Source organism: Staurois parvus, unplaced genomic scaffold (genome assembly GCF_062004578.1).
Source record: "Staurois parvus isolate SC_StPar_1 unplaced genomic scaffold, SC_StPar_1.0 ptg000251l, whole genome shotgun sequence".
Classification (NCBI taxonomy): Eukaryota; Metazoa; Chordata; class Amphibia; order Anura; family Ranidae; genus Staurois; species Staurois parvus.
The window spans coordinates 19,156-32,305 of record NW_028318047.1 but is presented as its reverse complement, the minus strand read 5'-3'; the positions used below and the strand labels follow the sequence as shown (position 1 = coordinate 32,305).

The 13,150-nt window shown below is 39.2% G+C and overlaps 1 protein-coding gene across 1 annotated transcript in view; it reads left to right on the top strand.

The window, feature by feature from the left end:
* CWC22 (CWC22 spliceosome associated protein) overlaps window positions 1-13,150 on the top strand; it is a gene marked incomplete at its 3' end in the record, with an annotated part of 98,519 nt that overhangs the window by 79,560 nt on the left and 5,809 nt on the right. The window lies entirely within an intron of this gene.

Sequence of the window (13,150 nt, the reverse complement as noted above, 5' to 3'; positions counted from 1 at the left end):
ATCTTCCTCCGCATGACACAGCTCCTCCATCCTAAAAATATTTTCCACTCTGTTTAACCAATCATTTATTCTTGGTGGCTCCGGAGCTTGCCAAAATCTAGGGATCAGGCCCTTGGCCGCACTAATTAAATGGTATAATACCCTATTTTTACACTGTTTGCCTACAAGCCCAGAATAAAATAAACACATCCATGGGTCCATTTGTATAGTAATCCCACTAGGTTCCTGGATACCATGAATTTTCCTTTCAAAAATCCTGTTTTTTGGCAATCCCATCAAATGTGTGCCATTGTACCCTTTTTCCCACAACCTTTCCAACATAAAGGTGAAACAGCAGCTTGCTGCCTATGTGTCACACTCGGTGTAATCTACCATCTTGTCAAGCATTTATAGTTAGTTTCTACTGTGCTCATATTTGCCACCTCGTGTTAATTTCAATATTTTATTCCTTTGTTGCTCCTTCAATTTTGTTCCAAGCTCCTTTTCCCATTTTTCCAAGAACCCGGGAAGATCAGTTCCCTCCATATCTATGAGGAATGCTCTATATCCCAGAGGTAGCTTGTTTCAGAACTGTATTAACATTCAACAATTTTTCAAATGCGTACATATCCTCCTCGGTCCTCAGTGGATGAGGGAGCAATTGAAACAAAATGTCCTAATTGTCCATACCGCCACTCATCTAATGTGAAAAATAAATCACTTTTTTTCCTTAGCTCTTGGTATGTGTGTGAATTCCCCTTAATCAAAATATTCTTCAAACGTGTATTTTTGTCTTTAATCCATTTACCAAAAATTATGTCCTTCCCTGGAGGGAAATACTCCGTAGCCACCAAAGGAATCGGTACGGAATTATATTTCCATCCTTTCTGCTTATAAATTCTGTCCCAAACACTTAACACTTTTTTTGTTAAAGGACTAATATTCTCATCTAGTGTACAAAATGTATGTGGTGCCCATACAATCTTCCCTAACTGTGCCTTACTTAGTATTCCTTCCACATTTACCCATTTTTTCCTTTGTGAATAAAATGTCCATTCTATTATTCGTGATATTTCCTAAAATTAGGCAACCCCATTCCCCCATTTTTTTTACCCTACACAATACATCATATCTAATTCTCAGTTTCTTATTAGTCCATATAAACCTGAATGTCAGCTTCTTTATTACCTCAGAAAAAGACCCTGGCAGGCTTATTGGGAGCATGTGGAACTTATAAAGAATTTTTGGGACTATCACCACCTTTACCAGATTTATACGACCTATCCAAGAAGCTGCACCCTTTGAAAGTCTCCCCAGCTTATCCTTTACTTCATTTATTAAAGGAATGTAATTTGCTTGGTATAAGCTTTTTATTGAGGGCATTAATTTTATTCTCAAATAGCCTATTTCCTTTTCCTTCCAAGTGAACGGAAGCTCTTTTTGAAGACTCAACTTCTCTTGCTTTGAAATGTTGATATTTAAGATCTCTGCCTTTGCGGGGTTTATTTTCAAATTTGACAGCTCACCGTATTGTTTCAATAGTCTCATTAAATTAGGCAATGTTATTCTAGGGTTTACTATATAAAATAACATCATATCTGTGTATGCTGCCACCTTCTGCTCCGCATCCCCAATATTTATTCCTACTATATCTACACTCCTTCTAACCCTCGCTAAGATAGGTTCTAGTGATAACAGAGAGATAGTGGACATCCCGGTCTTGTACCATTGTATGTTTCAAACGACTGGGAGAGGGATCCGTTGACCATTATAAAACCCTTTTATCCAATTCAACATTTTTTGGCCCTAGTCCCAAAACTTCTAACGTATCAAACATAAATCCCCAATCAACCCTGTCAAAAGCCTTCTTGGCATCTATTGACAGAAATATTGTCAGCTGCTTCTCTCTTGACTTTTTGTAAGAGGAGCAATGATCGTAGACCATTATCCCGTCCCTTTCTTCCAGGGATAAACCCTACCTGATCCAGGTGTATCCACGCCTGCATCAGCTCCTTCAGTCTAGTTGCCAAGACCTTAGCATATAGTTTTGTTTCAGCGTTTAACAAGGATATGGGTCTATAGCTCGCACACTGTGAGCTATCCTTACCTTCTTTGAGTATAATAGTTATATGTGCTTGCAATTATTCTTCCCTCATTTGCATCCCCTCTCCTATTGCATTCATATGACCGCACATTTTAGGGACCAAAAGATCTCTAAATATTTTTAAATAACCAACAGTGAATCTGTCTGGACCAGGGCTCTTTCCTGAGGCTGTGTATTTCAGGGCCAAACTAACTTCCTCTAGGTTATAGTTCTCTCTAGGGCCCCTAATTTATCTTCTGCTATTCTAGGCATCTCCAACTCCTTTAAGTATTTCTGCCTTTTTTCTCTTCTTATTATTCTCCATTTCTTTTTTATTTCTAGGACTCACATTTTAAAGCCTGCTATAGTATCCTTGGAACCTGTTAGCAGTGGTGGAATATACTAATTCTCCTTTATCGGTTTGGATTTTATCTGTAAAATTTTTTAGGTTTGTTTTCCTTTAACCGCCTCATTAAATATTTTCCAGGTCTATTCTCCCACTGATTTCTTTCTTTTGATACCCTGTTAAATATCCTCCTCACCTCCTGTTCCATAAGACCTTTTCATTCTTCTCTTTTAAGGATTACCTTCTGGTATATATTGCCTTTTTATGTAATTGTTCTAACTTATACAGCTCCTCCGTCACCCTCTTTATTTTTCCCCCCCCGTTCCTCCTTTTTTTTTTTTTTTTTTTGCCCCTATCTCTATCAATGTTCCCGTAATATATGCCTTATGAGCCTCCCACACTGTGGCTGCCGACACCTGTTTGGTCTCATTAAATTCAAAAATTGTTCAATTTCCTGCCTTATCTTTTCCACTGTTTCAGGATCTTGTATGAGCATCTCATTTAATTTCCAAGTGTTTGTTTTGCCCTGCTCCACTCCAACTTTATATTGGAATTATTTTGGAACTAACCAACTACTCCAGTTGTCTATGCTCGATCAATATATAATCCAATTTTGAGTACCTTCCGTGTACTGGAGAGAAGGTGTAATCTCTTTCTCTTGGATGTTTTACTCTCCAAGTATCGGTCAGTTGGCCTTGGTGTAATAACCTCTTCAGTCATTTTAATTTCCTGCCACCTTCTCTCTTCGTACCAGAAGATGTATCCAAATACAGATTCAAGCACAGCTAGATTACCCCTTTTATATTCAGTGATTTTACTTAACATACGCTCCAAGAATGGTACTGGGTTTTTATTTGGCCAGTAAATATTAACTAGTGTATATTCCATTACTTGTAGTCTTCCGTTCAGGAATAGAAACCGGCTCTCTGGGTCCTCCACTCTCCTCTCCATGGTGAAGCTAACATTTTTTTGAAAACCCAATTACTACTCCTTTAGGCCTTTTAACTGGGGAATCAGCATACCGGTAATACCATGTTGGATAGTACTTTCGAGTATGACTTAACATTTTGTATCGTAGGTTATGTGTGTCTTTGTAGAAACACTACATCTATGGAGTGTTGGTATATTTCCCAAAGAATCTTATGTCTTTTTGTCGGGGAATTTAATTATTTCACATAAGCCATGAACCTGATCAAGCTCATTTGTAATGTTCCTTCTCTATCGTATCCATTTTCCCACACCAGGGACACAGATATGTACAACTTAAGAACTGGATCTCCTCCACCTGCGTCTCCAATTTATGAATCAGTTATATATGTACTTCCATTCTCTCTTCTACCTCTTCCAGTCGCTTTAGTATGTGCCAGGTCATTGCGTAGTACTCCAAACTCTTTTTTTTCAGACACTTTTTGAGAACATTTCCGCCATGTCAATTTTTGTTGGTATTTGTAACATGGCTCCTTGCTGTTCCATGGCGCTCTGTTCCATGCCACTTTTCCATGCTTATCGATTCGTTAATCAGGTTCCCTTCCCAGGACCCAGCTGACAATCTGGAATGGTCTTCATCAAACTTTGACTCCAACTTTTTTTTCCTGAATTCAATTCTCTAAACTCTTCTCTTGCAGGGGCATATCATTTTTAATTGTTGTAGCCTTCACATTCGGTTGGGGGATTTTTAAGCCCCCTCCTTTAGCTTGTTTGCCCTTCATTCCTGGTTCAGCTCACTTGTTATTCTTCTTGTTATCTCAGGCTTCCCGAGACTGTCAGCTTAATAATCACCTGTTTGTCTCCACACCAGTCCTCTATTATACAATCGCCCCCCCAGGGAAAGTCCTTTTACTGTCACTTCTATTAACTTTTCTATTAACTTGGGTGTCAGAGAGGGTAAAACAGTTCCACCGTCAATCTAGGCGAGCCCCCCGGGGATAGTCCTCTGTTGCCCCTACAAACTCAGATGCATTTAAATTTGATTTATCACCTAAGCAGAAGCATCAGATTATATTATTATACAGTATTTATAAAGCGCCAATAGTTCGCTCAGCACTGTACATTACAAAGGGGGACAGAACATGTGACAGAACAACAACAATACAATGCAAAACATGAGGGGATCGAGGGCCCTGCTCTTTCGAGCTTACAATCTAGATATAACAACAGATTGAGAGTCCTGCCATTACTGACGGCGACTCATCATCACCCTCTGTGCCGACCATTCAAAACCGATCAGTCTCTGTTCACTTCATGGTACCCGTCATGACCTCCACGTCCGACTTCCGAATACACCTGTGGGGGGACTCTGTGCATTACTGGAGATCCAGGGGGTTGCTAGATCTCTTATGTTTGGTGTCTCCTCCCGGGGGGGTATCCTTCCTGTACTCAGACTATTCATCGTCTGTAGAGCCTCCCTGCTCTCCCGGACCTTTACGACTCCCATGCAGTATGAAAGGTCCTCTTTCGCCTGGTTGCCAGGCTGCCTCTTCCTTCTCCCAGAGCGCCGGGATCTCTGGACTCCCCACAGCCGCTGCCCACAGATCCTCCGGCTGCTCCGACTCCAGGGAGGTCCTCCACTCCCGACAGCCACCGCCGGGACCATCCGGCCTCCAGCCCACACTGTGACAGCCTCACACTCCCCACCCACCGGGGCTCCGCAGTTAGTCCTGGTTTGTTCTAGACACTCAGACTCGCGCAGTCAGGGACAGGGCTTCATTCGGACATCCCTTTCATTCAATTTTCATTCAATCTACCCAAAAGTGATATTTTAATTTCAGTTGTCTTGGATACTCCAGCAGTGAGATATCCTTGTCATAATTCACAACTCTGTTCCTTGATGTTTGGGTGATCTCATCCTACTTTTCATGTCCTAACACTTTATATTACACACTCAGCTGTATAGAAATTAAAATAAATACAAAAATCCAACAGGGAGAGTGGGATTTCCTTAAAATGGCCATAACAGTTGTGCAGTACCAGTGTCCCCTAGAAATATAAGAAAATTAGGTGGTTTTTCTCTCCAGTTTCACCAAAAAGTGACGCATTAATTTTGTGTAGACTAACCTTTTAAAACCTTACAAAAATGCAGCTAACTAAAACCAGTAAAAAAGCACAATATTTTAAAATTGTAGTTCAAGTGAATGGCAAAGCAACAGATTCACTTTAGTGCTGTCCTCTGCAGATATATATACTTGCGTTCCTTCAGTTTCCACACCTCTTTGTGTATTCACTGGCGGTGACAGCAATGGGCTGTGTAAACTACTGTCACTGGAGTCATAGGCCACAAAGGGCCATGTGACAGCCATGATTTGGTCCTGTGCTGTCGCATGCTCCTACATACCCAGAGGTAACTATATACTGCTTAGGATGAGGTTTCTTTGCCCCGAGTGCAGATATCTCGCCATCAGAATGTTCAAGATATAAAAACAACCATTATGTAGTTTTAATGACAACTGTAACTGAAGTTGTTTAATGAATGCTTCAAGCCCCTGAGTGCAACCCACTCTGTTAAATATTTACCGTCCTCACTGTTTCAGATATATTCATTATTTGGTCCTGCCCAGCGCCATACAGCCTTTTGACTAAAATCGTCCCCTCCCTGTCCCATCTTACAGCACATGCATGAAAGGGTCATATTCTTTTCCAAGTAAGAGCTGGACCTTTGGAAGCTGATAGGAGCATGACACACCCAAATGAATGAATGTGTCCACAGTACACAATAAGAGGAGTATCCAAGCTCTTTTTGGTAAAATTGCTGTTGTGCCAGACAGGTTCATGCAATGAACATTGTTAGAACAGGAAAGGAATGTAATTAACTTGGTGAGTTGCACTTAGGGGGAACAATTAGATAACCGCTCTACCAAGGGTCAGTTCATAACCAAAACGTGTGCAGTCCGGTTTAGCAGCCCATTAATTTGAAGGAGTCGCAAAATGCACTGGAACGCTGAAAAAGTAATGCAAACACTACTGCCGTACCGTGTGAATTGGTGACACGAACATTCTGCATTTGTGAAATGCAGCAAAATTGCTGTTGTGCCAGACAGGTTTATGCAATGAACATTGCTAGAACCGGAAAGGAAGGTAATTAACTTAGTGAGTTACACCTAGGTGGAATAATTAGATAACAGCTCAACCAAGGGTCAGTTCATAACCAAAACGTGTGCGTTCCTGTGCAGTCCAGTTTAGCAGCCCATTAATTTGAAGCAGCTGCAAAATGCACTGGAACGCTGAAAAAGTAATGCAAACACTACTGCAGTAGTGTGTGATTTGGTAACGTGAACATGCTGCATTTGTGAGATGCATTTGGTGTGCCATTAACAATTTATTGGCACCACAAGATCTGACAAGGGCAGCATATTCAACTGTGGTGCTGGAAATGCACATTTTTGGTATGAAACGGCCCCAAAGGTACAGTTTTCCTTTAAATTTTCAACATCTTTCAAAACATTCTGTTGTGGGTGAACTGACACTCACTATGAAACCACAATAGAACTGAAGATGCATTGAGTGTTCAATCCTGTAGATTTTACAATCTAAATTCAGCGTGTCATGAAGATGTGTAAACTTTCAAATGTCTCCAATTTCCTGCAAAATTTGGCATATTTAATTAAAATGTTAAAATACTTAATTGCTAAAAACCGCAAGGGATAAGGGATTTTTGCACATTTAGGTTGAGAATTAATTTATTTTGCTGCTGCAGACTTCATTACCATCAAACCATGTTTTATTGTACTGCACAAGACACAATTCATTGGCTTTTTATAATAATACCCTGCAGGCTGTGTTTAACTTGTAAAATAATTCTGCAGAAGTAGAATTTGATTGTTGTAATTGCTTCCAAAGTGATTTAGGCCATGACATAACTATCTTACTAAATTAAGTTTAATATGTTTTTGTTTTTCATCTTTCAAGTGTTATAGAATTTTATAAACATAATGACAGAAAGAGGTGCCCATGCATTTTTTTTTATATTAAGGCAATTTAAAGGACAGTAACTTACATGTATTAACATCTGTAACTGTATTTGAAGGGTGACAGCGGGTGCGGGGATAAGATCCCCTGCCCGCTGTCACAATGCGGGGTCGGGTTACCAGCAGGTGCTTTAGTAATATGTTACATCCTGAATATGTGTGTAATATGTTACTAAGGGTGAACTTATCCTCTAATGGCAGGATCAACAGATATTCTTTCAGAAAAATCTGCATATTTAAAAATATTGAAAATTATATTTGAAACTACTTAATCATGTTAAAGATTATTTGAGATTTTAGTGATCAGGTTTACATATACTTTAAGCTCATAGCAGACCATATGGTGAGCAAAGGTCTTTATAGTCCGTACGCTTCACCAGCTGGATTTAGTCTATTTCCCATCTTTCTTCAGTTAGTTAAGATACAGTATATCTTTTGCAGTCTATACCGTTTAGATCACCAGCTGGGTAAGATGAATTCTCCATGGTCCATGCTTTTACAGCTTGTCAGTTATATTTAGATTATTCTTAGAACTCTAAATTGCAGTGATAAGGTTTTTGGTACTTCTGAATACAAGCTGCCAAACCATTTAGGATAGTGAAGTATTAATTGGCTACTATAACATTTATTGCACCAAAATGTATGAAAGTTTACTAATACCAAAATCGTGATCCGTCTGCTGGAAATTAGGGCACAGTGTGGTAGTGTACAGATGCCGAAATCAGTGGGCCATCTGGCACAATATAATGTGATTATTTAGCTGCCCAGATTGTCATTATTTCTCGCAATGTTTCACTCTGTCTGCTTATCCTTTTTTTTTGTGGTTACCATGTTGTGTATTTGCTTTATCTTGAGGAAGCTAATGATTAGGTCCTGCAAAGGCATGACGTTAAAATATAAATCCTCAATCTAATTCATGTGTTATCCATTACTGACACACTGTTTGCTCACTGATGTTTTTATGTCTGCATGTTATTACATTTGTTGAGAATTCTCATGTAATCTAAAGGTATCACCTAGCCATTAACAGTTGTTGCCCTAACCAGCCTGTGTCATTTAGATCAAGCAATAGAGTAGTCACCTCTCTGTAAGTTCATGCACAAGGTGGAAAAAAGAAACAACTGGTAGATGTTTGTAATATGAATACGAAGCTTGCGTTCTTCCTAATGTTTTATACTTGATATAAACCTATTGTTAGCAGAGCTCCTACCTCATCTGTTAAAGGAATGCTGTGTTAAAGTATATAAAGGTGGACCTCTCTTGAAAATGCTAGTTGTCCAGCTATTATGCTGAACTCATGGTTTCAACATTTTGAGCCGGTGATAAGGAATACATGAATGTAGACCCTTTCACTTTCTGTATACTTCTGTGGTGTTGATGTATCAAAGAATTGAGCCTAAAGGGTCAGTCTGACAGCCATTAGTTGACTAGCAGTTACAAAAGGTGTTCTGGAAGTAGTATGAACCTGACATTTCTGAACGGGTTTCTGTTACTCAGTAGACTGACCGTAGATGGGCAGATGATTCCGAAGAGTGTTTGCATGGAAATGATCCCATTGTGAATGAGTGCTAGGACATGCTGTGGTACTTGCCCAGCACTGACAGCAGTGCATGTGCTGTACTGATCCTTTACTCTTCACTTAAGGTGATACTAAACACACACTGTCACACTGTTTAATTTACATTGACCCTTCTCTTTCTCTATGGGATTGATGGTTCTCTAATTATGTTATTTAAAAAAAAATAAATCTAAGTACCTTTTTACCTAATCGATACAGCTGTCATATGACCCAACTCTTTCCCAGCCTGTGTGCAGGTAAACATAAGCAGGATGAGCTTCTAGTCACATGTTTAAAAAAAAAACAGCCTTTGGAATACAGAGAAAAAATAAATTCTTAATATCAATAAACTGTTTTAAAATGGTCATAAAAATATATTTGAAATCAAATCTTTATTATTTTTTGGGAATAACATGGGGCGGGTGCATTTCTGCCAGTCACAGGCTGTGTCACTCCTCCAGCCTGTGTCTTAGAATAACAGGAATGTTAAACTTCCATCAATCAAGATGTAATATCCCACCTCCATTGTGTTTAGTTGGTTAGTGGCCATGAAGGAGGAGGGAGGGAGTGGGCTGTCATTTGCCATGTGTATATGCCCACATGTGTGACTCTATAGTCACATGGGTGGCTCAGATGTGATGGGGAGGAAATTCTCAGCATAGAAAGTCTCTGAAAACTGAGCACGTGCACTAGCTTCCAACACTACGCTGCAAACATTCCTAACTGCAGTGGGGACATGGACAGGAGGGGGAAATAGAGAACAGCAGGATCAATCAGGTTTTTTGACAGAATACAGAAAATGAGTCCTATTGTAAATGAGTGGGTATGAACATCATGTAATATAGCATTTATTAATAGTTTTTAATGGTGTAGGTTTAATGACACTTTAAGATTGCAGGTGGTTTTGGAATTCACTTGCAAGGAGTTTTCCTAACCATTTGCTAAATCAAACTATACCCAAACACGCTCCAACGACTGCCTGAGACACTAAATATTGCTATCTAACAGTGCTAAAAGGGCACTTTTATAACAAGCGATATATTATATTGGGAACTTTACTTGTTTATAAATATTTAAAAATATATATTTAACATTTGTTTGTAAACTGAGGATCACAAGTTGTCTGAAAATGTAAAACCGCTTCAGGATTGTTTTCCAAAGCAGAGTGTACCCTTAAAAGCATTACCCACGTACTACATCAGGCCTTACCCTTATTGTGGCCATGACGTCACCCTCGTTTAGACGCCACTGACGGAAGCAGAGAGGGAGCATATTATCTGTTTTGGAATAGGAAAGGGAAACCAGGATGGTTCTTAATAATAATGTCCACGAATGGATTGAAATCCATTTACTGCCCCCTGTCTTGCAGAGCTCTACCAAGACAAATGTGTAGCTTGGAGTTCTGCCTTCAAAATTATTCTAGCATGACGATAGAGGAGGTGCCTGCAATAGTGTTGCCAACCTCCAGCAGCATTTCTTTTACTAACACAGCACTTTTTTTTTTTACTGGCTGTCTGAAAAATTACATTAAAAACCATTTTTTATACAATATTTAGACAGTATAAATACAATATGGAAACAATGACAGTACCCATAACAAGCAATCTGACTGGTTTACACTTACAAATGTCAACACAGCATGACAGATTATTATCTCCTGATATTTACAGACAGTTGTAAAAATCACTATATTTTATAAACTGTCTGTAAATTTACTGATGGTTGGCAACCCTGGCTTGGAACAAAATCAAGGTCGTCCGAGCGCTGTTCAGCCAAGTTTTTTTTTTTTTTTTAATGCATGAATGCAAGGCTTCATAATGCCCCTACACCTCAGCCAATCAGCCTTGATTTCATTAATAAAATGCAAAGCTTCCCTTGAATGGCTGAGCAGTGCTCAGTTCTTCTCTATTTGGTTCCAGAAACAGGCTTGGAAGTTCCTGTTCCACTGCCAGAGCACAGCACTGTAAGTACCTGATGCTGCATGCAGTTTAGACAGTGCCAACAACAGCTTGCATGCCTTATTAACCATTTCCATACCGGGCACTTTTACCCCCTTCCCTCCCAGGCCATTTTTCAGGTCTCAGCACTCACATTTTGAATGACAATTGCGCGGTCATACAACACTGTACCCATACTAAAATATTATCATTTTCTTCACACAACTAGAGCTTTCTTTTGGTGGTGTGTAATCACCACTGGGGTTTTTATTTTTTGCTAAATTAACAAAAAAACACAGAAAATTTTGGAAAAAAAAACACGTTTTTCTTTGTTATAAAAGTTTGCAAATATATAATTGTTCTTCATACATGTCTTTGTGAACTCTATAACTTGCTTACAAACTAAAAAATACATCCTAATTTGGGTTATTTTTATCAAACTATGGTATAGATCTGAAAATTGATCAGTCCTGAAGTACTGACGGCCAATCTAATTTCTTGAGGTCCAGGAATGTCAGAACAGTACAGATATCCCCCAAATGACCCCTTTTTGCAAAGTAGACAGTCTGATGTGCTTCATAAGAGGCATGGCGAGTTTTTACAAGTTGTATTTTTTTTTCATAATTTTTCGGAAAATAAAAAATGAAAATTATTTTCACAATTTCTTTTTTACATACTGTCACCAGTGCAGTACAGCGCCATCATATAACTGGCATGGCGGTGATGAGGGACACTGACTGGTGACAGTATGAAAAAAAAAAAATTAAAATTTTTTTTTTTTTACATTTTTTATTACATTTCTTTCTTTTTTTTAAGATTTTTTTTTTTCATATTTCACTTTGACCAAAGTAGTACAATGTTACCATAGTAACATTGTACTACTTTGGGGAAGTGATCAGTATTTATTTATTTTATATTTTTTACACAATTTGCTTATAGCAAAGAATTACTTTGCTATAAGCAAGTATTTACCTGAATGAAATCGATTCATTTAGGGGTTTTTTTTTTTTTTGTGCTTAGCTGTGACTTGGCCATAGCTAATCACATGACACAGCTGGGCTGTGATTGGCCCAGCTTGTGCATGTGATCGCTGTGACCATTCACAGCTAGGCACACTAGTATACAATGGATGGCATGAATGAAGCCATCCATTGTATACAACTGTCATGTGACCTGCTGTGATTGGTCACAGCAGGTCACATGGTACCGGCAACGGGGCCCGTACTCAGATCCGTCATCGGCCGTGTCCGAGGTACGCGGCCGGTGACCGATCGCGCGGCTCTGTAGGCGTGCAAAATGCGCATGCCCGGGAGGACGCCATTTGGAGTCCACCCGGAACGCTGAAGGATTTTGCCAGCCGCCAAACGGCCATTGGCCGGGCGGCTATTGGTTAATGGAGATAGTTTGCTTGGGCCTGTTTGGCAAGAACAAACTGAAGTGAAATGAAACCCGGAGATAGGCTTTGAGCTTTTAAATGTTTGTGTGTAAAATAAAAATATTATACATAAAGTAAAATTGTAAAGCATCAGTTTAAAAACTTAGTGTTACTAAAGCCACAATAGTAAAATCAGTTTGTATATGGAACAAAGCATGCTTGCTCTACTCACTGTGGAATCTCAGCGGTTAATCTTCTGCATTGTGTGAGAAGCTGTTTGATCCTGACTTCTGTGATCCTCCCCTTCTTCCAGTGTCCCCCTCTTATCACCTGATAAGACATATTGTGTGGATTCACTCTGCACATGGTCAGTCTGATTTGTATTACTAGAGAGGTTCTTTTTTCTTGGAAGAGTGCATGTGATCAGCAGAGGGCCAATCAGCACTGCCCAGACAGAGGTCAGGGGTTCTGCATTTTCCAAGAGCAAAATTAAAATTCCTCCTACAAACTTTAACCAGTGTTTGGCTGGATACTGATAGAAGTCACAAGACTGCTATATACTGCTGATGAGAAAAGGTATTTAGAAATGTATATTTACTAAAATAATTGCATTTCCATGTTCTGTGTACTGTGGGAGACCAGATATAGTGAATGCAGTGTCCTGGGTTTAGTAACACTTTAAAGTACTGATAAAACAATTTTTTTTTTTATCAGCCTGCCAAATTTGGGAAAGTGAAACAAAATTGTTATAAATTACATTGTATTTACAGATCTAAACAGCTGCCAATAAAGTTGGTTTCTGTAAAACAGAAGCTTCTTTGCTTGAACGGTTTGTAAATAGTCGCAAATAGATTGTAAGCTCCAAGGAGCAGGGCCCTCCTAACCCTCTTGTATCGTTGTTGTATTGGCTC